The following is a 23,575-nucleotide window of genomic DNA, read 5'->3' as shown; positions in this document are numbered from 1 at the left end:
TTCATACATTCAAATCAAGCTTTAAGAGCAACTCTGGACGAATCACTTTATTCTCGCTTTGTGTATTTGATTGTCTACTTATAATTTATGTTTATCGGAATTCACTGACTGCCTGTGTGAAAGTATACTTTTAGGTAAGGTGGTACAGATTATTCGAATTGTTCAGTAGGTAGATATAAAATAACTATAGGTAAGAAGAAAATCCATTTTTATATATGGAGGAACATTCGTTTTCAGTTTTTATTTTATTTTTCCTGATAATTTACCAGTGTTTATATAACGAACAAAAACACTAAATCAGAAAAAATGGACTTAATTTCCACTATCTCCTATTTTTGTTCATTATAATAAACACTGATCAATTTCTGAGAATAGTAAAATTAAAAACTGAGATCCCTTTTGTATACATCTATGCTTTCATATAACTGAACTGTGGGAAAAGCACAGGGGCCTTAATCTTCGTCCAGAATGGCACGCACTCCTTTCGTGGCATGCCGGGGTCTTCTCTGCCATTTTCTGCAGAGTGTAGAATTCCCCCAGGACTATATATTGAAGAATTGGTGGCATGATGCTGTCAACTATTTTAAAGATAGTTTTGCTAGTGTGGAGTTTCTTTATTGTATAGAAAGCCCTTATGACTTTTTCTTATGTTTTTTTATACTCGATTGAAAAGCAGGGGTTCTTCTTGTTGGGGTGGTTATGATGTGGAGGGATGTGATTCATAAATTTAAGGTGATATTCAGCACTACTTTGCCGGATAAGTTAGGACTTATCCTGCTAACTAGTGGCAACTGAATATCCAACTCCACAGAAGAGCTGCCACTTAGCCGGATAGCTACTTATCTGACTAGTTACCAGACTAAATAGTTAGCCAGCTAAGTTGAGGGTGAGGCAAGAGCGAAGACTTAGCTGGATAATATGATGTTATCCAGCTAAGTCGGATATTCAGTTAGCTGGATAACTTATCCAGCTGAGTCTAGTTGGCCCATAGAGCTGTTCTAAAGTTAGCCGGATAAATTTACCAGGTTAACTTTAAGAGAGCTGGATAGCACTGCTGAAAATATGAGCTAATAGGGTCATTCATCAAATGTTATGGTGTTAACGTACACTTTAACACCATAACACATGCGATAACGCTAGCACACGATGCAAATGCAAATTTTGGGAAGGGGCGGGATTAGGGAATAGTTTGGGCAGGATTTATGGAAATGAGGGGCAATATTGCACCACCATTTCTGGGCAAGAGACAGAGAGAGCCTGCCTATTTATAAGGCCCTCATAGTAGTCAAGCACCTCCATCAAGCTAGGGCAAGAGAACATAGTAGAGATATCACCTTTGTGAGACCTTCCTCACTCCAAATGAAGTCAAATTTTCACAGAGGTGTACTGTGCTGTTCATATGTCTCACTCTGCATGTCAAACTGGCCCCACAACCCTAAACCACCACCAACACCTTACCTTGAACTATTAGCTGGCCCTCTTGTAGAGATATAAATACTTAACTACTATGAAGGTCTTAGAGAGAGAGAGAGAGACTGAGACTTTCTCTCTCTCCAATCTTAAAGTCCCTCTTCTCTCCTCTGAGTGATGCATATAGAGAAAAATAATCCTAATTACAAACAAGCAATGCTGAGTTCTATATGAGAAATCACCACAGAAGAAAAAAAACTCAGCCTAGTGTGTGGTAGTGGTCAAAAAAGCAAATGGAATGTTAATAGTAATGTTTTGAAATTAAATTGAGAATAATATATTGCCTTCATAACAGTTCATGATGCAACTGCACCTTGAATATTGAATATTGTGTGCAGTTTTGGTCACCCTATCTCAAAGACAGCAAAACTAGAAAATGTGCAGAGGAGGACAAAAGATTAAAGGGATGGAATATCTCTCCTATGATGAGAGACAATGCAGGCTAGGAAAAGAGATGGCTGAGAGAAGACATTATATAAGTTTATAAAATCATGAGTGGGGGGAACAGCTAAGTAAAGAACGGTTATTTACCCTTTCAAATAATACTAAAACAAGAGGATGATCCATGGAAACTAACAACCAGCAGAATTAAAACAAATCATAGAAAATAAAAACATACTTTATCACTCAGAGCACAATCAGGCCAGAATACGTGATCTGGGGTTTAAAACAGGTATGGATTTTTCAAAGGATAAGGAAAAATGTGGGGGCTACTTCCATGATTGTAAATAGATACAAATTATTGTATGGATGGTACCTATACCCGGCCAGGCTAGCTAGATGGTACCCTGCAATATCTGGTAAATGCTGACATCATTGAAAAAAGGTACCTATCGATTGACATGTATGGTGGACGTGTGAGAAAATACAAAAGTTCTGGCTTGGGGTTCGACAAACGCTTACAGAAATTCTGGGTTGCGAGGTTCCTGCCCAACCAGAGGTTGGTACTACTATTGCTGTACAGTAGTTGGTACTACTATTGCTGTACTTTCAACCATTTTTCAAAAGGCATCCAAGTTAACTCGTATTTGGCTACTCGGTTTTGTCTTAATGCTGAGATTTTTTTCCTTGCCTCGTATACCTATTAATTTTTTTTTAACTACCAGAGATCTTGGAGGCTGTTCACCCTGAGACCACCATGCCGCCGCCACCACGTTGGAGGGTATTCCAGGAAAACAACTCAACACCCCAAAACCACCTTATTAATTTTGTTGCTATGGCCCTACGCCAAGTGGTGGCGGCGGCATGGTGGTCTCGGGGTGAAGAGCCTCCAAGATCTCTGGTAGTTAAAAACAAATTAATAGGTATACGAGGCAAGGAAAAAAATCTCAGCATTAAGACAAGACCGAGTAGCCAAATACGAGTTAACTTGGATGCCTTTTGAAAAATGGTTGAAAGTACAGCAATAGTAGTACCCTTCATTAACTAATATGCCAAATTCTAAAGGGTTTTGTAGCCTGAATGCAATTGATCTACCCAGGGGAGAGGTTTAAAGAATCCCTGACCTGTAACGAAAAAGACAAGGGAGGGGGTGTAAAAAGGGGGGAATAAATTAAAAAAAGAGAAGTTGGAGTATTATGATATGTGTATGTTGGATGCGGTTGATGTTTTGGAATTGTTTTGTATCACAACTCTCTCAATAAACAGTTAAACAAAAAAAAAAAAACCAAAAACAGGTATGGACAAGCTCTTGAGGAAAAAGCCCATAAAACATGATTAGCCAGGGAGACTAGAGAAAGCTACTCCTAGCACTGGGCTAGAGTAACGAGACAATCTTCTTTTGGGGGCTCTGCCAAGTACTTGTGACCTGGACTGGGCACTTTGAGAGACAGAATTCAGGTCTCGATGAACTTTGGTCTGACTGAGCTTGGCATTTCTTGTGTTCTTATGTTAGGCATTCTGATACCTAAGAAGCATTCTTATGATATTCCTACTACAGAATCTTAGGGACCCAATTTAACTCAACTGAGAATTGTTCTTCTTTATAACTATTCTTAACCTTTCTAATAAAAATTAGAGTGAAAAAGAGGTGCATTCATATATAAACCATGAAGGAATCAAAGTCCAATCATGTTTTACTGATACTTTTATAATTTATTTATTTTACATTCCACTTTTCTTCAGCACTTCAAAGCAGATTACTATTCAGGTACTTCCTTATCTCCCCAGAGGGCTTACAATCTAAGTTTGTACCTGAGGCAATAGAGGGTAAAGCAACTTGCCCAAGGAGTGACAGCAGGACTTGAACACTGGTCTCGTGGTTCATAGTCCACTGCTCTAACCACTAGGCTACTCCTCCACTCCAATCACAATACATATTCCCAAAAGCACTCAAAATAAGCTTATGTGTTCTCCAAAACATTTTTATAGAATTTTTGTTATATGTTTATGGACTAAATATTTATAAGTAACACTTCCTTAGCATTTGGATAGGATAGTCCCATAGAGTGGATTATGCACCTCTGCCAGCAGATGGAGATGGAGCAAAAGCTGACTTCACAGCCATATAATCCTGTCCCAACATCAGCCCACCAGTATTCTCCATCTCCACAGATGGTGGACATGCATTTCCCTTTGGGGGATTTCCTGTGAGCAAAAAAAAAAAAAAAGAGAAGAAGAAAAGAAAAAGGAATCGTAAAGAGATAACAGAAAAATGAGATGCCTATATAGCACCGCTTGCCTCCTGAGGTGATACCGTGCGGTCCCTCCCTCAGTAGAGTGCCCTCAGTCTGATAGCCTTGACTGCCCTGGACCAGAAATTCCAATAGCCTTTGCAAGCTGAGAGGGATTTGGTAGTGAAGGCTTTAGCCCACTTCCCCCATAGCAGGGACCCATTTCTGCTTTCAGCCAGGGAAGGCTGAGCTCAGGTAAAAGTTTTTTGCTTCATAAAAAAATTAAATAAATACAGCAGCGAGAGGAAAGCAGGAGAAAGGGTCCTGTTATGCCTGCATTCGCCTGTCCTGCTCATGTTTCTGGGGAGTTCGGTGAGGTAAGGAGGTAGTGCAGGCACGGTGAGTTGAGCAGCCATTTGTCTAGGCTCCACTTCCAGGAATTTTCCTTTGGGGCGGGATGGACCGCGAGGTGATTTTGCGCCTGTTTTCGCTGTGGACAATAGGGTAGAAATCCCTTGTATGTCCGGGAAGACTATAGTGATAGGAGTATACTACTATCCACCTGGTCAAGTGGTGAGACTGACAGTGAAATGCTAAGAGAAATTTGGGGAGCTAACCAAATTGGTAGTGCAGTAATAATGGGAGACTTCAATTACCCCAATATTGACTGGGTAAATATATCAGCGGTACATGCTAGAGATATAAAGTTCCTGGATGGAATAAATGACATTCTTATGGAGCAATTGGTTCAGGAACTGACAAGAGAGGGAGCAATTTTAGATCTAATTCTCAGTGGAGCACAGGATTTGGTGAGAGAGGTAACTCTGGTGGGGCCACTTGGCAATATTGATCATAATATGATCAAATTTTAATTAATGACTGGAAGGGGAACAGTAAGCAAATCTACGCTCTTATGCTAAACTTTCAAAAGGGAAATTTTGATAAAATGAGAAAAATTGTTAGAAAAAACTGAAAGGAGCAGCTTCAAAGGTAAAAAGTGTGCAAGAGGCGAGGTCATTGTTAAAAAATACCATCCTAGAAGCACAGTCCACATGTATTCCACACATTAAGAAAGGTGGAAAGAAGGCAAAACGATTACCGGTATGGTTAAAAGGGGAGGTGAAAGAAGCTATTTTAGCCAAAAGATCTTCATTCAAAAATTGGAAGAAGGATCCAACAGAAGAAAATAGGATAATGCATAAGCGTTGGCAAGTTAAATGTAAGACATTGATAACACAGGCTAAGAGAGAATTTGAAAAGAAGTTGGCCGTAGAGGCAAAAACTCACAGTAAAAACGTTTTAAAATATATCCAAAGCAGAAAGCCTGTGAGGGAGTCAGTTGGACCATTAGATGATTGAGGGGTTAAGGGGCACTTAGAGAAGATAAGGCCATCGCGGAAAGAATAAATAATTTCTTTGCTTTGGTGTTTACTGAAGAGGATGTTGGGGAGGTACCCGTACTGGAGAAGGTTTTCATGGGCAATGATTCAGATGGACTGAACCAAATCACAGTGAACCTAGAAGATGTGGTAGGCTTGATTAACAAACTGAAGAGTAGTAAATCACCTGGACCGGATGGTATACACCCCAGAGTTCTGAAGGAACTAAAAAATGAAATTTCAGAACCTATTAGTAAAAATTTGTAACCTATCATTAAATCATCCATTTACCTGAAGACTGGAGAATAGCGAATGTAACTCCAATATTTAAAAAGGGCTCCATGGGCAATCCAGGAAACTACAGAACAGTTAGCCTTACTTCAGTGCCAGGAAAAATAGTGAAAAATTTTCTAAATATCAAAATCACAGAACATATAGAAAGACATGGTTTAATGGAACAAAGTCAGCATGGCTTTACCCAAGGCAAATCTTGCCTCACAAATCTGCTTCACTTTTTTGAAGGAGTTAATAAACGTGGATAAAGGTGAACCGGTAGATGTAGTGTACTTGGATTTTCAGAATGCGTTTGCCAAAGTTCCTCATGAGAGGCTTCTAGGAAAAGTAAAAAGTCATGGGATAGGTGGCAATGTCCCTCTCATGGATTACAAAACTGGCTAAAAAGACAGGAAACAGAGAGTAGGATTAAATGGACAATTTCTCAGTGGAAGGGGAGTGGGCAGTGGGGTGCTTCAGGGATCTGTATTGGGACCCTTACTTTTCAATATAGTTATAAATGATCTGAAAAGAAATACGACGAGTGAGGTAATCAAATTTGCAGATGATACAAAATTGTTCAGAGTAGTTAAATCACAAGCAGATTGTGATAAATTGCAGGAAGACCTTGTGAAGGTCCAATTAAACAAATCGGGAGGCGGTCCCACATAGCCAAGGCAAATAAACAACAAGGGAACAACCTTATATCGTGAAAGGAATTTTATTAAAAAGCCCGACTCTGGCCGAGTTTCGCCAAACAAGGCTGCATCAGGGGCTCAAACCACAGTTGATGATTATATGAAACTACATATCATATGTAGTAAAGATGGACAGCAAACCAAGACCTTGATTGTTCTCTCACTGCTACATAATCTAGTAGGTCAACCTAGGTACAGTGTTCACGCCGTCTTCAGTTTTAAAACATAAAGAAACTCTTAAAACTGCAAAGATTTACCACAAGCAAAGACTTGCTTATAGTGTCTATAAGAGTTTTAAGAGTTTCTTTATGTTTTAAAACTGCAGCCTTGTTTGGCAAAACTCGGCCGGAGTCGGGCTTTTTAATAAAATTCCTTCCACGATATAAGGTTGTCCCCTTGTTGTTTATTTGCGGAAGACCTTGTGAGACTGGAAAATTTAATTTGGATAAGTGCAAGGTGATGCATTTAGGGAAAAATAACATACTATAGTTACACAATGTTAGGTTCCATATTAGGTGCTACCACACAAGAAAGAGATCTAGGTGTCATAGTGGATAACACATTGAAATCGTCAGTTCAGTGTGCTGCGGCAGTCAACAAAGCAAACAGAATGTTGGGAATTATTAGAAAGGGAATGGTGAATAAAACGGAAAATGTCATAATGCCTCTGTAATCGCTCCATGGTGAGACCGCACCTTGAATACTGTGTACAATTCTGATCACTGCATCTCAAAAAAGATATAAATAGTTAACTGATCTCAACCTAATTCATTATCTGTACGCAGATGACGTGCAGATTCTAATCCCTATAACAGACTCTATCTCAAAAGCTCTCACCCATTGGAATAACTGCCTTCAATCCATCACAAATCTACTCAACAGCTTAAACTTGGTTCTCAATGCCTCAAAGACGGAGCTTCTCATCATCTCCTCAAATGAAAACAGTATCCCCCCACCATCACCACACAACTCTCACATCACCTATAAGCATGTTAGAGACCTTGGAGTAATACTAGACAATCGACTAAACCTAAAGAAAATGGTCAACACAACATCCAAAGACTGCTTCTACAGACTACAGGTTCTAAAACGACTTAAACCACTCTTATTTTTCAACGACTTCAGGACAGTCCTCCAAGCGCTACTGTTCGCCAAAATAGACTACTGCAGTGCCCTTTTCCTAGGCCTCCCCAAATCTACCACCAAACCACTGCAGATGATACAAAATGCGGCAGCGAGATTGCTGACCAGCACCAGCCGTGGTGAACACATCTCACCCATCCTCAGAAACCTACATTGGTTACCAGTGAATTTTAGAATCTTATACAAATCAATCACCCTAATACACAAAACCATCCATCATCAACTCCAACTCGACCTGGAAATTCCATTCAAACTCCACTCCTCCAACAGACCAACTAGAGATATTCACAAAGGCACTCTGAAATTTCCCCCTACTAAAGCCACTCGCCTCTCTGTGACCAAAGACAGAGCTTTTTCGATAGCAGGCCCATCTATCTGGAATAACATTCATCAAACCTCAGATTGGAACCCCTGCCTTTTAACTTTCAGAAAAAAACTCAAGACGTGGCTCTTTCACCAAGCCTTTTCTGATACACCAGACAATCACTAGTTGCCCTGTACTCTTACCCGGACTTTGGCTATTAGCTTCACGAAAAATGGACTCGGGCACTTCCAGGTTAAAGCACCTTTAAGCTTTTAACCAGCATTCACTATTGTAGTCACTTTATAAGTATTTACAGCCTTTACCTTCTTTCCAGCTTTTGTTTTAAGCTTCCAAGTTCTCTATTCCTTGTTGATTGTAACTTTGACTTATTCTTATTTTTTGTTATGTATAGTTTACCTAAATTGTTACTTCAGTTATACCCTTGTTAAATGTAAACCGATCCGATATGGTTATTTACTATGAAGGTCGGTATAAAAAACTGTTAAATAATAAATAAATAAATAATTGCGATGGAGAAGGTACAGAGAAGGGCCACCAAAATGATAAGGGGAATGGAACAGCTCCCCTATGAGGAAAGTCTAAAGAGTTTAAGACTTTTAAGCTTGGAGAAGAGACGGCTAAGGGGGGATATGATAGAGGTGTTTAAAATCATGAGAGGTCTAGAACGGGTAGATGTGAATCGGTTATTTACTCTTTCAGATAATAGAAAGACTAGGGGGCACTCCATGAAGTTAGCATGTGGCACATTTAAAACTAATCGGAGAAAGTTCTTTTTCACTCAACACCCAATTAAACTCTGGAATGTGTTGCCAGAGGATGTGGTTAATGCAGTTAGTGTAGCTGTGTTTAAAAAAGGATTGGATAAGTTTCTTGGAGGAGAAGTCCATTACCTGCTATTAATTAAGTTGACTTAGAAAATAGCCACTGCTATTACTAGCAACAGTAACATGGAATAGACTTAGTTTTGGGGTACTTGCCAGGTTCTTATGACCTGGATTGGCCACTGTTGGGAAACAGGATGCTGGGCTTGATGGACCCTTGGTCCTGACCCAGCATGGCAATTTCTTATGTTCTTACTCATGCAAACCTACTTCACATATCTCCATAGCCTTTGCTGGCTTTAATGCATATATGTAAGCGGATTTTAAGACATGCATGCATGAGGGACATTTCCAGTTTTTTCACTTAGTCCACCAGTTTGACCAGTCAATATCAAGGTCTTCCAGACCCCCTCTGGTTCTTCATCCTGCCCACCCCTTAGTTGACCCACAAGCCAACTGTCATGTAAGCTCTAAAACGCAAGATCTGCAGACTTGCTCCTCATCAGGAGCAGCAGTAAAGTTACACGGATAACAAGGAGCTGCGCAATGCGACACCAGGTTTTAAAATACGGAGTTGTGTGCATAGGTGTTGGCCCCATCTCGGAATGACCATGCCCTGCCCCCTTTCCGCCCCCTTATTTTTGGCACGTGCACAAGTACATATGCACTTAAATAGTGGCTTTTAAAATCTGCGTTGCTTGCACGCAGCCGACATACGTGCTAATGTGGGCATTCTTGCACGAGCAACACTTTTAAAATTGACCCCTTAGATTGTAAGCCCACTGGGAAGAGGGAAATGCCTGTAGTACCTGAAAATAATCCACTTTAACGTGCCAAAAAGCTGAATATATATATGCAAAATAAATCCATTAGCCTTTTCGACCAACACTGCATATTGGGCTCTTTAGAGGAGTCTCTTTAATGATTCCAAGATCTCTTTCCTGAGTGGTAACGGTCAAACCAGCATCATTAACTGTATAGATGAAGTTGGGATAGTTGTATTTCCATTTGTATTGCTTTGCGCTTATCTATACTGAAGTTTATTCTGCTACTTTTCGCAGTACTTTTGAATGGACATTTAGTGGATGGAAGCACTTCAGAAAAGGGCTACTAAAATGATACAGGACCTGCAACACATCCTCTACAAAAACTTAACTGTGGGATGACCGAGCAACTTTCTTAGGCTGGAGGCATAAACCACACTGACTCCAGCCATTTCTTAACAGATTCTAAGTTATTTACGCTTCTCAACACACAATCAATAGAAGACTGCCTACCTTCTAGCAGAGCTTTATTCAGGACTGAAATATATTTAGGAGCTGCCTTCTCCTAGAGACACTGCTTACCTCCAGCAGCAATACTCACAGCTGTAGTTAGAACAGAAATGTATTTAAGAGCTGCCTTCTCCTAGAGACTTGGGGGCCTCCTGATCCCAGCTGGGCTCTGTCTCTTAACCTCACCAACTGGGTCCCCGCCCACTGAGCTCTTTCCCTCTGTGGAATTTAAGATGGGCCAGGCTGATCCCGCACAGCTTAAGGAGGGGTAGTCAGGCCACTCCACATTACACATTTAAAATATACTCACTGGAGGAAAAGGAGGACATGATAGAAATAGTTAATGTTTTGACAGGCCTCAATAAATTACAAGAAGGTGAAATTTCCCAAAGAAGTAATTTTTAGTTTAGTTTAAGTGTCAGTTTAACTGACAGCTTGTTCTGTGCTCCAAAATCCCTTATGCACATGGCTGTGATGGAAAACATATCCTGGATACAGCCAGAGAAGGTGCTGTGAGTTCAAGAAGACATAAAAGGACCCTCAGAACAAGCACTTTTGCTGAACTACAACTCCCAGGCCGACTTTGGTTGCAAGGAGTTTCCCAAATGCAGGAGTAGAGATGCCCAACACAGAAACTGAAAAAGTCACCCAGTGTACTGCGCCAGGGATGGAGAGTGCAGGGAAAAGGAGTAGCTGAAGAAAAGCTATTGAAGAGCTAGTAAAGGTGGTGCTGTTACAGAGAGGTTTTGGTAACTCAGGGAGGAAGGTTCCTCTAAGTACATGTAGCATGCAGAGGCCAGAAAGCAGCAGCCACATTTGTCTGGTGAAAAAAAGTCTTCAGCTAAGTTAATTTTGTGCATACTTTAACAGTAATGGATCTCATTCATAAGCTAGGATATGTTGAGTGTTATCTCAGTCTTTCAAAATTACTGCTAGCACCCTTCTTAACACTTGCATTATGCCAAACAAAACTTCCTTCTAGCATTCATAACGTGTTATGTACAAAGGTAACATGTCTAGATGCCCGAGCACATTAAATGCATACAATTAACCTTAACACATATACAGAAATGCCACTCTCCGAGTGAAAAAAGATTTCTACGGTCACAGAATACATGACCTCGTCTTGACCCCAAGGCTCTCTATTCTCCTACGTATCAGAGCTCACAAAAACCTCTACCCCATGCATCCCAGACGAACAGGCACAAGCAAAGGCAAACAAACTAGCAACTTTTTTCCACAACAAAATATCTAAATTACTAACACTCCTGCCTTTCAATTCTACCTCCACTCACATCTCCAGCTCCCCCCCCCCCCCCCTCAATTTCGGACCCTCACTGGAATCATTTGAACTCACCTCCACTCTGGAAATTGAATCCCTAATAAAGAAAATGAACCCTCTTACCACCACTCGACCAAATCCCAACCAAGCTTCTTCTATCGGTGCCAGACTCCATCTCCAAGTACCTAGCGGACATCATAAACTGCTCACTATCTCAAGGAATCTTCCCGGACGTCCTAAAAATCGCCACCCTCAAACCCCTTCTCAAGAAAGCAAAATCTAGACCCTAGAGAACCCAACAACTTCCACCCCATCTCCAACCTACCTTTTCTGGCAAAGATAATAGAAAAAATAATCACACCCAATTATCAGAATATCTGGAAGATAACAATATTCTCCCTCATCACAATATGGATTTCGCAAAGCACTAAGCACCGTATCCCTCCTCATCTCCCTCACAGATCATCTCATCATGGGTATGGGACTCTGGTCACTCCTTCCTTCTAATACTCCTCGACATCTCGGCAGCATTCGACACGGTGAATCACTCCACTCTCCTTAAACAGCTTTCTGACATTGGGATAACAGGTACGGCCTTCAAATGGTTCGACCTCCTTTCTTCAGCAACGAACAGAGGCTTCAAAGTAAAGAACAACAATAAGGAATCTCCGCTCATCAACACTACAAGAGGTGTTCCTCAGGGCTCCTCTCTGTCTCCTACACTATTCAACCTATACGTCTTCCCCTTTGCCAGCTGCTTACAAATCTTAAACTCAAACACTATCTCTTTGCCAACAATGTCCAAATCCTGATCCCAATAACCGAATCCCTCACAAAAACACTGAAGTTCAGGACAACTGTCTCCAAGATATCAACGACCTCCTTACTACCTTAAACCTTGTTCTTAACACGTCTAAGACAGAAATGCTCTTTATATCTCTCAACCGCAACGATAACCTACATTCAATTCACACCAACACCCTGGTCAGCCAAGCAAGAGACCTCGGAGTTATAATTGATAACCAGCTAAATCTAAAAAAGTTCATCACCAACACAACCAAAGACTGCTTCTTCAAACTTCAGATACTAAAAAGACTCAAACCGCCCCTGTAATTTCAAGACTTCATGTCGGTACTCCAGGCCATTATATTCTCCAAATTAGACTACTGTAATTCCATACTGCTAGGCCTTCCCGCCTCTTCCACCAAACCACTTCAGATGCTACAAAATTCGGCCGCCAGAATTTTAACAAAGTCCAACAGAAGAGACCAACATCACAACCCATCCTGAAAAACCTGCCCTGGCTCCCTGAAAACTTTAGAATTCTACACAAGTGTCTCACCATCATCCATAAAGCTATTTACAACAGAACACCCATCGATATACAGTACCCTACTCACAACTGCACTTCTCTGCTAGACCCATCAAAGAAGCCTACAAGGGCTCGCTACACACACCCCCAGCCAAATCCACAGACCTCTCATCCACCAAAGATCGAGCCTTCTCGACAGCGGCGCCAACCATCTGGAACGCCATGCCCCCCGACCTTAGACAAGAACCTTGCATTCTGACATTCAGAAAGAAACTCAAGACTTGGCTATTTCTACAAGCCTTCCCTGATCTATGACCTCCCCAACTATAATAACTCGCCATGGTCCTCCAGTCAATGTACCCCAACCCTGACATGGCTTCTGACTCTATATTAGTCAGTTCCGAGCTCTATGACCTGACACTATTTAGTCATGAAAATACGATATTATTACAGTCCTGAGTATATGATCTTATCTATATACTTGATAGTATTCAGTCCTGAGTACATGTTATTATTATAGTCTTGAGTATATGACCAGATATTATTTTCTCTGAGTTACCCATGCCTCTGGCTCTTCCTCCTCCCAGTTCGAGTGCCCCTGTTTTATTGTAACTTTTATCACTTTTCGCCTATTGTTCATGTTGATGTTATTGTTATTGCACCATTGTTTCTTGTAAACCGATATGATATGATTGGTATCATGAATGTCGGTATAAAAAAGCCCTAAATAAATAAATAAATAAATAAATAAATAAAGAACTGAGGGGAATACATTTTTCATCTCTTCAGCTCAAAATAACAGGCAAATGTCCAAGGCTTGTGCCAAGTGTTTGAACAGTGAATCAGACTAAAGAAAGGGGATTTCTGACATATTTGTTTGGATGGTTACCACAGAATGCCAGAAGCTATGAGACACCTAAAAAGTAAAGTGAATCATCCACAGTGCGGGAACTCTGAACCCAGAGACACTGGAAGGCACTTCCAGTGATACTGGCACAGAAACCTACTATAACCCCTGTGCTGGTTGTATCTAGATAGTGGTACCAGAGGCCATATCTCAGATCTCAGTTTCAGGTGGTAAACTTCTCATAATGTTAAAATGTCTTAGTTCAGGGTTCCCTGAGTGGGGGGAAAGATAACTTTCAAGACCCTTGGCATTGCATTCCTTTAAGTCCCAGTTTAGAGTTCTAGTATATAGCACTGATGATCACAGCACTGATGAGCATTAAAGTCACTATGCAGTAAAATCACACTGAAAGCTGACTTTTGTTTCCAACAATAGTTTTAGTGATATAGTGTGAAATGATGAAAATGTTCTTTACAGCAGTTTGGTTCAATAGCGATGTTACAAGGGCTTTAAATAAATTTGTGACTTCTCACAGTCTTGCTTAAGTTTAAGATGTTAAAGCCAATTGATTCATCTTTAATCTGATGTTTCTCCCATCCCATTGGCATAGGGCAAGTTAGTACTTCCTTCCCAATCAGGCCGATTCAGAAAAACGTGCGGGAGAGCTGGCGAGCGCCCGCTCTCCCTGCGTGCGCACAGGCCACTCTCCTGGGCGCGCGATGCAGGAGGGTGGCCTATGAAAATTAGGGCCCACGGTAAAAGGAGGCGCTAGGGACACTAGCGCGTCCCTAGAACCTCCTTTTTGACAGGAGCGGCAGCTGTCAGCGGGTTTGACAGCCGACGCTCAATTTTGCTGGCGTTGGTTCTCAAACCTGCTGACAGCCACGGGTTCAGAAAACGGACGCCGGCAAAATTGAGCGTCTGTCTTCCGACCTGCGGGCCGATTTTTTATTTATTTTTTACTTTTTTTTTTTTACTTTTGGGGCCTCCGACTTAATATCGCCATGATATTAAGTCGGAGGGTGCCCAGAAAAACAGTCTTTACTGCTTTTCTGTGCACTTCCCCAGCGCCGGCAGAAATTAACGCCTACCTTTGGGTAGGCGCTAATTTCTGAAAGTAAAATGTGCGGCGTGGCTGCACATTTTACTTTCTGTAACGCGCGGGAATAACTAATAGGGGCCATCAACATGCATTTGCATGTTGCGGGCACTATTAGTCTCGGGGGGGGGGGGGGGGGGGTTGGACGCATGTTTTCGACGCACTATTACCCCTTACTGAATAAGGGGTAAAGCTAGCGCGTCGAAAACGCGAGTCCAAATGCGGGTTAACAGTGCGCTCCACCGGAGCACACTGTACTGTATCTGCCTGAATGTTGGTGAAATATTAAAGGTGAAATCCATTCTACACAGTCATTTTCTCCTACCTCTCCACGAAGTTTTCTCATCTGAACTCCTTAGTTACTCACAGCACCTAAATGACACTCCTCATCTCCAGGCCTGGTGGAAGCACTATGCGAACTAGTCGATCGCCTAAGGTGCCACAGGTTTGGGGGCGACCCAGCAGCCACCTACTGCTTCCACTGCACCTGCTCAGAATTGTGAAAATCTGTGTCCCGATTCTGGACATGGGTGGCAGCTGCAGGACCTAGGCAATTGGACCTCCTTCTTCCAGCCCTCGAGGACCGGAAGAGGAAATGTGTTGCGGGCCCGCGCAGGTAGGAAGAAGGATGCCTAATCGACGTAGCTTGAAGGCACAGCTGGAAGAAAAAACTGAGAGGGTCAATTGCAGCATCAGCTGGGCTGCACAGCAGGAGAGAGGCAGCATCGGCAGGGCCAGTGGAAGCACTAGGTGAACTAGGTGATCACCTAGGGTGCCATAGGTTTGGGGGTGACCCAGGAGCCACCTACTGCTTCCATCAGACCTGCTCAGAATTGTGAAAAAACTTTGTCCCGATTCTCGACACTGGTGGCAGCTGCAGGACCTAGCCAACTGGACCTCCTTCTTCCAGCCCTCAAGTACCGGAAAAGGTGGGAAGAAGGATGCCCAATTGTCGTAGCTAGGAGTGGCCGGAAGAAAAGACTGAGAGGGTCAATTGCAGCATCGGCCGGGCCGCGTGGCAGGAGAGAGGCAGCATTGACAGGACCATGCGGCAGGAGAGAGGTAGCATTGGCTGGGCTGCGCAGAAGAGAGAGGCAGAATCGGCTGGGCCACGTGGCTGAAGAGAGGCAGCATCCGCCGAGCCATGTGGCAGGAGAGAGGCAGGATTGGTCGGGGCAAGAGGCAGAAGAGAGGCAGCATCTGTGCTTAACAGGGAAGGCCTCCTGATGCTGTGGAAGTCCAAGAAGAAAGCTGCTGCTGCTGCTGCTGCTCCTACACTTAGGAGGGAGAGTAAAAAAAAGAGTACATGTGTGTGAGCCTTTGTGAGTGCTTGTGTGTGTGAGAGCATATGGGGAGAGAGAGCATGTGGGGGAAGAGTACGTGTTTGTGAAAGAGAGCATGTGAGAAAGAGCGAGTGTGTGGGGTGAGAGCCTGTGGGGGAGAGAAAGCATTTGTGAGAGAGCATGAGGGGGAGAGAGCAAGTGTATGTGTATGTGAGAGCATGTGTGGGGGAGAGAACAAGTGTATGTGTATGTGAGAGCATATGGAGGAAATGGCATGTGTGTGCATGTGAGGGAGAGAGTGAGTGTGTGCATGAATACGTGAAGAATCATCAGCCCTTGCATCCAACAGAGTTTCTCAAGTTACCCACAGTGGACTTCATTCTCAAAAATTGGGAATTTCTATATATTGAGACCAAGGATTTCTTAATCACAAAAGCTATCACATAATCTATGACACTTTAGCTTTGGACTCAGTATATGTTTTGCTTTGATTATTGCCCCGGGGTAAAGAACCCATAGAGATTTGCACCTGCTTTTTTCTTCAGACTCATTTTTCCTTGGAAATAGCACACATATATTTAAAACATGCGCTGTTTCCCTTCCTTGGCCCAAACACGTCCTCAGGAATGCATAATTTTACCTGCATTGAGTGGACCCATTTCTGCAAGTAAAACTTGTTTGATCCTTCGAAATGGCTTTGATTATTGCTCTCCCTGTGAGTAAAGGGAAAACACAGTTTTCCTTAGTGGCTGGTTTGCTGGTAGATGTTGGTGGTTTGAAGTATTGGGCGGGGGGCAGAACGGTTGCTGGTTTGGTGTTTTGTCTATTCCCTTAGTGAGTTTTTCATCATCTATAGATTCTGTTTCATATCATAAAGAGGAGCAGAGGCAGCAAAAGAAAAAGAAAAAGAAATACCCTCCAGAAAGGGTGCACTGGCCTAGAATCAGGTTTTTGGACTTATCTGATTAGCAAGTGCTCTTCAGATAAAGATCTGACAAACTATTTTACATCTCTACCAGGAGTTAAAGGAGGCATCTAGAGAGAGCCTAATGCAGAGAGGCTATCCCTTGCCAGTGGATTTAAAGTCACCACTGCCCTGGGTTTCCTAGCGACAGGCAACTTGCATTTTCCCATCAATAAGCAGCTGAATTAGCCATGCTGTCTAGGACGTCCTCCTGGTGGCCTGATATGGGAACTTCTCTCCAGATATACAGACTCTGCTCTGCAAGCCTGCACAGTGGATCCCAAGCGATTGCCTGCAGTGCCTCAGGTTCTGTTTTTCCCCGAGCAGCTACCAGAAGTGGGATCTCCTCTCCTTGGGCTTCATTTATAATTTTTCTTCTTCTCTTGTTTACCTTCACCTCGGTGAACCCCCAAAGCACTTTTAAGTGCTACCATGGCTCCGAAGACCTCAGGCTTTCAAATATTGCCAATGTGGCAAAGTTATGCCCTTCACAGATGGACATAATTATTACTACTTGTGCCTGGGGCTGGACCATAACCAGATATCCTGCTGCGACTGTGGCAGGATGTCTCTGAGGGCCCAGAGACATAAGAATATGCTGTACTGGGTCAGACCAAGGGTCCATCAAGCCCAGCATGCTGTTTCCAACAGTGGCCATCCAGGCCATAAGTACCTGGCAAGTACCCAAAACTAAGTCTATTCCATGCTTCTGTTGCTAGTAATAGCAGTGGCTATTTTCTAAGTCAGCTTAATTAATAGCAGCTATGGACTTCTCCTCCAAGAACTTATCCAATCCTTTTTTGAACCCAGCTACACTAACTGCACTAACACTTCCTCTGGCAAACAAATTCCAGAGTTTAATTGTGGCGTTGAGTGAAAAAAGAACTTTCTCTGATTAGTTTTAAATGTGCCACATGCTAATTTCATGGAGTGCCCCCTAGTCTTTCTATTAACCGAAAGAGTAAATAACTGATTCACATTAACTCGTTCTAGACCTCTCATGATCTTAAAGACCTCTATCATATCCCCCTCAGCCCTCTCTTCTCCAAGCTGAAAAGTCCTAACCTCTTTAGTCTTTTTTCATAGGGGAGCTGTTCCATTCCTTTTATCATTTTGGTTGCCCTTCTCAGGCCAAAAAGATCACCAGACTCTGGGAACTGGAAGGGGCCTCCTTGGACTTGTACACCCCAACATATCGCTTCACCCAATCTTCACCAGGATGGGAGCCCAAGAAACCAATGGCGCTCAAGCAAGTGTCGTCGATGGAGCCGACCTCCAGGAAGGCCCAGGTGGGAAAGTCCCCCAGAGAAATGAGAGGTAAGGGTGCAGGTGATAAACCCCACAAAAGTCTGAGTGCGTCCAGCAAAACGGTGCAAAAAGAGATGAGGGTCTGTGCATCAAATCCGTCGACAGAGTGCACTGAAGCCAGAGCAACACGCACATTGATACACTGATGAAGCACGACATGGTGCACGATCTGGAGTGACGCACAATGCGACGGGTTGAAAGCATGCGTCGCGTTGAAAGCATGCGTCGCTTGAGGCAACACTGATGCAGTATACATCGACACACACATCAATGGAGAAGTCCTCTCCAAAGCGAAAAGCAAAGGACAAAGCCTGCCACTACGAGCTGACGCATTTGACGCAGAGAAAGCAGGCACTGCAGCCATGCTCAGGAAGGAATGCAGGCTCTCAGGCACAATGATAGCAGGACCCTCAAATAGTTTTACCCCAAGCGAGCTTGAGGATTTTGGCTTCGGATGTGGACATCTTGCATGTCGCAGAAGGCTCCTCATCCTCCTCTGCTGGGGCAATGTCCATACAGGGCTTTCTGAAGTCTCTGAAAGCAAGAGGAAGCTGCCTCAGCTCCAAGAACCATTAATAAAGAGACGTAAAATGCACTGTGAAGACGGGGACTGCTCTCAACAGGGGAGGGATCTAGATTCATCCATTTTGCTGGTGGTAATCTCTTCCTCCAAGGCTAAGAGGGTTATTAGCTCAGGGATCAGAAGGGAGGTTTCTCCACTTTTGCAGAAAAAGTAAGGTTCTTCTTTCCCTCAGATATATGGTGCGGCCTTTCAAGCCATGTCGCAGATAATGGGGATTCTTTACGACTCTTCAGACACATCAACAATCTGTACCACCCTCTAGCTCTTCGAAGGAAGACTTAATCATCACGTTCTGTTCCCTCTTCTCCCCCACAAGATATTGAGGCAGATGATGATACTAGTTCCGATCTAAGCCTACAGCCTCGAGACCTAGGTGAGAGCTTGTATACTCTTCTCCATCCTCACCAGGTTTGTCCATGGGTATACCATCAGACCCCCCAGAGGAGCCTCCAGAAACCGTCTTCACCTCCAGAGGACCTATCTTATTTTAAATTAATTGAGAAGGTGGGGGCCTTCTTGAAGGTAGAGACCAAAAGTTGCCAGATCCCAGTTCGAAGGTGCTTGGAATTCTTAAAATTTTGATGTTCCATTGGAGCCAACTGCACTTCCTTCACATACCGTCCTGAACGCTGTCATGACAAATCGTGGGAGTTGTCTTTTTCCACTCCATCCACGTCTCAGAAGTCGTACCTGAAGTTTAGAATGTGTAAATCCTCACATTATAGGCCAGTCCAACTGCCTCATTGCGTTGGTGGTGGTAGAATCAGCCATGAAATGAGCCAAGAAGACTAGATTGTACTCAAAAAACATTCCTGGGTACAGATAGCAAATACCTGGATGATTTTGGCAAGAAGGTATTCCAGACTGCGATGCTTAATGCCAAGATACAACAGCCTTCAGGGGCTGAAACCAGAAATTAATCAGTTGCTGATGACCAGCCACGGGCTCAGGTCATAGCAGATATGGAGAAGGGCAAACGCCACCTGCTTCGCACCATCTATGAAGCTTTTGAGACATCAGCTAGGACATCAGTAACATTGATAGCGGCCAGAAGGATGGCCTGGCTGAGAGCCAGCACAATTCACGATGATGGCCACGAGAAACTGGCAAATCTCCATTGCAATGGGGACAATTTGTTTGGTGATAAACTTCAGGAGACGGTTTTCTCGCTCAAAGAACAGAGTGCTGCGGTCTCCTCCCTCACATTATCCTCGGAGCAGGCTTCCGCCAGACGGCTCTATACGACGTATAAGAAGCCCTTCTACCAAAGGCGCTTGTACAGGCCTTTTGCATCCTACCGATCCCCTACCGAACCACAGAGACAGCAGCCTCAACAGACTCAGAACCGATGATGCACCAGAACTCAGCGTCCTCAAAAGCAACTCCAAAACAACAACCAAATGTTACAACAGTCTTTTTGAAATTGACTCGGCCACAGCTACAGTCAGCAATTAGCGGCAGGCTCTCTTCTTTTTACCAAGCCTGGACCCCATAACATCGGATCATTGGGTTCTCAGCGTCATGCAGAATGGATACAGACTGAATTTTTAGAAGGTTCCAAAGTTGTCCCATCTTACTCTGCCCTTTCGGGGAAAGACGGACAATATGCTTCTCCAACATGAAGTACAGTCATTGCTCAAACAACGGGTGAGACAAGTGGTACGTCGACATCAGCAAAATCAGGAATTCTATTCCCAATATTTCCTCATCCCCAAAAAGAGCAGAGAGTTGCAAATTTGTTCTACAAGAAAAATTCAAGATGTCTTCTCTCAAGTCCATTCTGCTTTATCTGCAACCCGACAGGATGTGCTCCTTGGATCTCAAGGATGCGTATTCCCACACTACGATGCACCTGTCTTCCTGGCAGTACTTTGTTTTCAAGTGAACACTCAACACTACCAGTACAAGGTCCTTCCGTTTGGCCTGTCATCAGCACTCACAGTATTCATAAAATGTTTAGCAGTAGCTGTGGCCCACCTACACAAGAAGGGGATAAAAGTATTTCCCTACCTGGATGATTGGCTGTTAGTGGCCTCGAATTTCAAACTGCTCTGCTCACATCAAGCTCAAATGATAGCCTGGCTGGAGAATCTGGGCTTCATCATCAATTACGAAAAGTCGAGTCTCAACCCCTCTCGAACCCTTCAATTAACAGGGGTTGTCATAAACACCAAAATGTGCAAAGCTTTGCTACCAGCAGACAGAATTCAAACCTTTCATGACCTAGTCTACATGTTGCGGAACTAGCCACATCCCACAGCTCGTCAGGTTCTCACTGTCTTGGGACATATGGCAGCAGTACTATATGTGGTCCCCCATATACACCTCCACATGTGTTGGCTCCAGTGGGGTCTCAAATCAGTGGTCTCAGCGCGACTACCCAATGTCGTCACAGATGGTCATGACTCAACCAATGATCTCTGACTTGAATTGGCGGCTATCACCCATGACCGTAGAGTCGGGGGCACTGTTTTGAAAACTGGTGCATCAGATAGTTATGACAACGGACGCATCCACAAGGGCTGGGGAGCGCATGTACTGCACTTAAAGACGCAAGGACTTTGGTCTCCCAGAGAATGGACTCTCCAAATCAACCTTCTGGAGTTGAGAGCTATAAGGAACGCCTTCTATACCTTCCCCCCATCTACTAAAAGGAAAAAGTGTAATGGTCTACACGGACAATCAGGTGGCCATGTTGTATCTAAACAAAGAAGGCGGGTCTGGTTCCAAGATGCTTTACAGGGAATCAGTGCTAATCCTGGAGTGGGCACTGACGCACTCCATTCAGCTGCAAGCAACCTACCTTCCAGGGATCAGGAACACAGAAGCTGAAGACTCAGCAGAATCTTTCATCCCCACGAATGGGTGCTGCATCTGGATGTAGCACACTCTCTGTTCAAGAGGTGGGGGGTACCCTGCATGGTCCTTTTTGCGACCAAGTCCAATGCGAAGCTGCCAAAGTTTTGTTCTGTTTACCCAAGCAATCAAAGAGTCACTCAGGATGCATTAGTACTTCCATGGGAAAGAAGCCTGTTTTATGCTTATCCTCTGATACTGCTGATGGGTTGAGTAATTCAGAAATGCATTGTGGGAAGGTCAGATCTCATCCTCATAGCACCGGCATGGCCCAGACAACCGTGGTATGCCTATCTCATTCATCTCTTCATACAGCCACCAATCACTCTCTGAAGCAGATCGGGCCTCCTGACGCAAGAAGATGGCACATTCCTTTATCCCATGCAGGACTCGCTTCATTTGATGACGTGGAGATTGAAAGGGAAGTGTTGAGTCATCTCCCTCTCTCGACGGAAATTCACAACATGCTTATATCCTTCAGAAAGCTGTCCACAGGGAAAAAAAATGCAGATAAATGGCAAAGATACCTGCACTGGTGCACATCAGTATTGATCGACCCCTTTGGATCTTCACCGGAACAGATGCTATACTTGTCTGGCCTGGCAGTATCATCCATCAAAGTACACCTCAGGATTACAGTGGCGTATCATTCTTCCATTCAAGGAAATTCCATATCCACGCATCCCTTGGTTCTCGTTTCATGAGGGGCACTCTGAAACTCCGTCCTCAAGTCTCATGTCCAGCAATTCCTTGGGATAGTAACCTAGTGTTGGAAAACACTTATGTTTCTGCCCTTTGAACCAATGCAAACCACTTCTATGAAATTCATCACATGGAAGGTGTTATTTTTAGAAGTAATAACTTCAGCGAGGCAAGTTAATGAGCTTCAAGTGATAGTCCACTATCCACCTTATTTGCAATTCTACCATGACAAGGTTACTTTGCGGACCCCTCCATCTTTTCTTCCAAAGGTAGTCTCATCTTTTCGTCTGAATCAGACAATAACTTTAACAACCTTGTTTCCCAAACCACAAGCATCCAGCAGGGAAAAACTACCTTCATATTCTGTACTGCAAAAGAGCCCTAGCATACTATAAACAGAGAACTCATTCATCTAACTGACATTCACAACTCTTTGTGTCTCCTTCAATCCAAATGCTCCAGGATTACCCGTAACGAAAAGACATTAGCCAACTGATTAACCCAATGTATTAATTTTTGCTACTCAATCTCAGCCAGAACGCCTTGACTTCAAGGGTTACAGCACATCACCTCTAGAGCCATGGCAACCTCTATAGCCCATCTTCGCAGCATGCCAGTTCAAGGCATATGTAAGCGGCAACTTGGTCCTAGCTACACACCTTCACATCATATTATTGCCTCCAACAAACCAAATCGGATGTGGCTATGGGGCAGGAGATACTGCATTTCACCACTGGCACATAGAGCTGCCCACTGAAAACTGGGGCTCTCTGCATACTGAGTATCAGCAGTATGTCAACAAGAAGGACTATCACCTTGCGACATTGCAAACAGTGTGCTTTGTCTCCCAAACAGCATGGCTAATTCAGCCTGCTTATCGATAGGAAAAAAGCAAGTTTGCTTACTGGAAACGGTGTTTTCATAGATAGCAGGATGAATAGCCATGCGTCCCTGTTCTCCTCCCTGGACAGTCTCTACTCCTTTCTATCTGCTCATATTCTTTTTGCAGTTCGCTGCTTGTTCATGCTTTCTCAACAACTGAGGCACTGCAGGCAGTTCTGCAGGAATTATTGCACAGGTGCACAGAGCAGCTCTGTATATCTGGAAAGAAGTTCCCACCTCGGGCCGCCAGGAGGATGTTCCAGACAGCATGGCTAATTCATCCTGCTACCTATGGAAAACACCGTTTACGGTAAGCAAACTTGCTTTTCTAGACTGGGTGACTCTGTATAACAGTTTGTTGGTGCTGTTCTCAGGAGGACTAATCAGTTTGTTTCTTTTCCTTGGAAGTACAGCACCACAGGAAATCATGAGAAACTTTTATGACATTGCAAATTTTCTATC

Source organism: Rhinatrema bivittatum, chromosome 7 (assembly GCF_901001135.1).
Source record: "Rhinatrema bivittatum chromosome 7, aRhiBiv1.1, whole genome shotgun sequence".
Lineage (NCBI taxonomy): Eukaryota > Metazoa > Chordata > Amphibia > Gymnophiona > Rhinatrematidae > Rhinatrema > Rhinatrema bivittatum.
Note: the sequence above shows the minus strand (reverse complement) of the source record.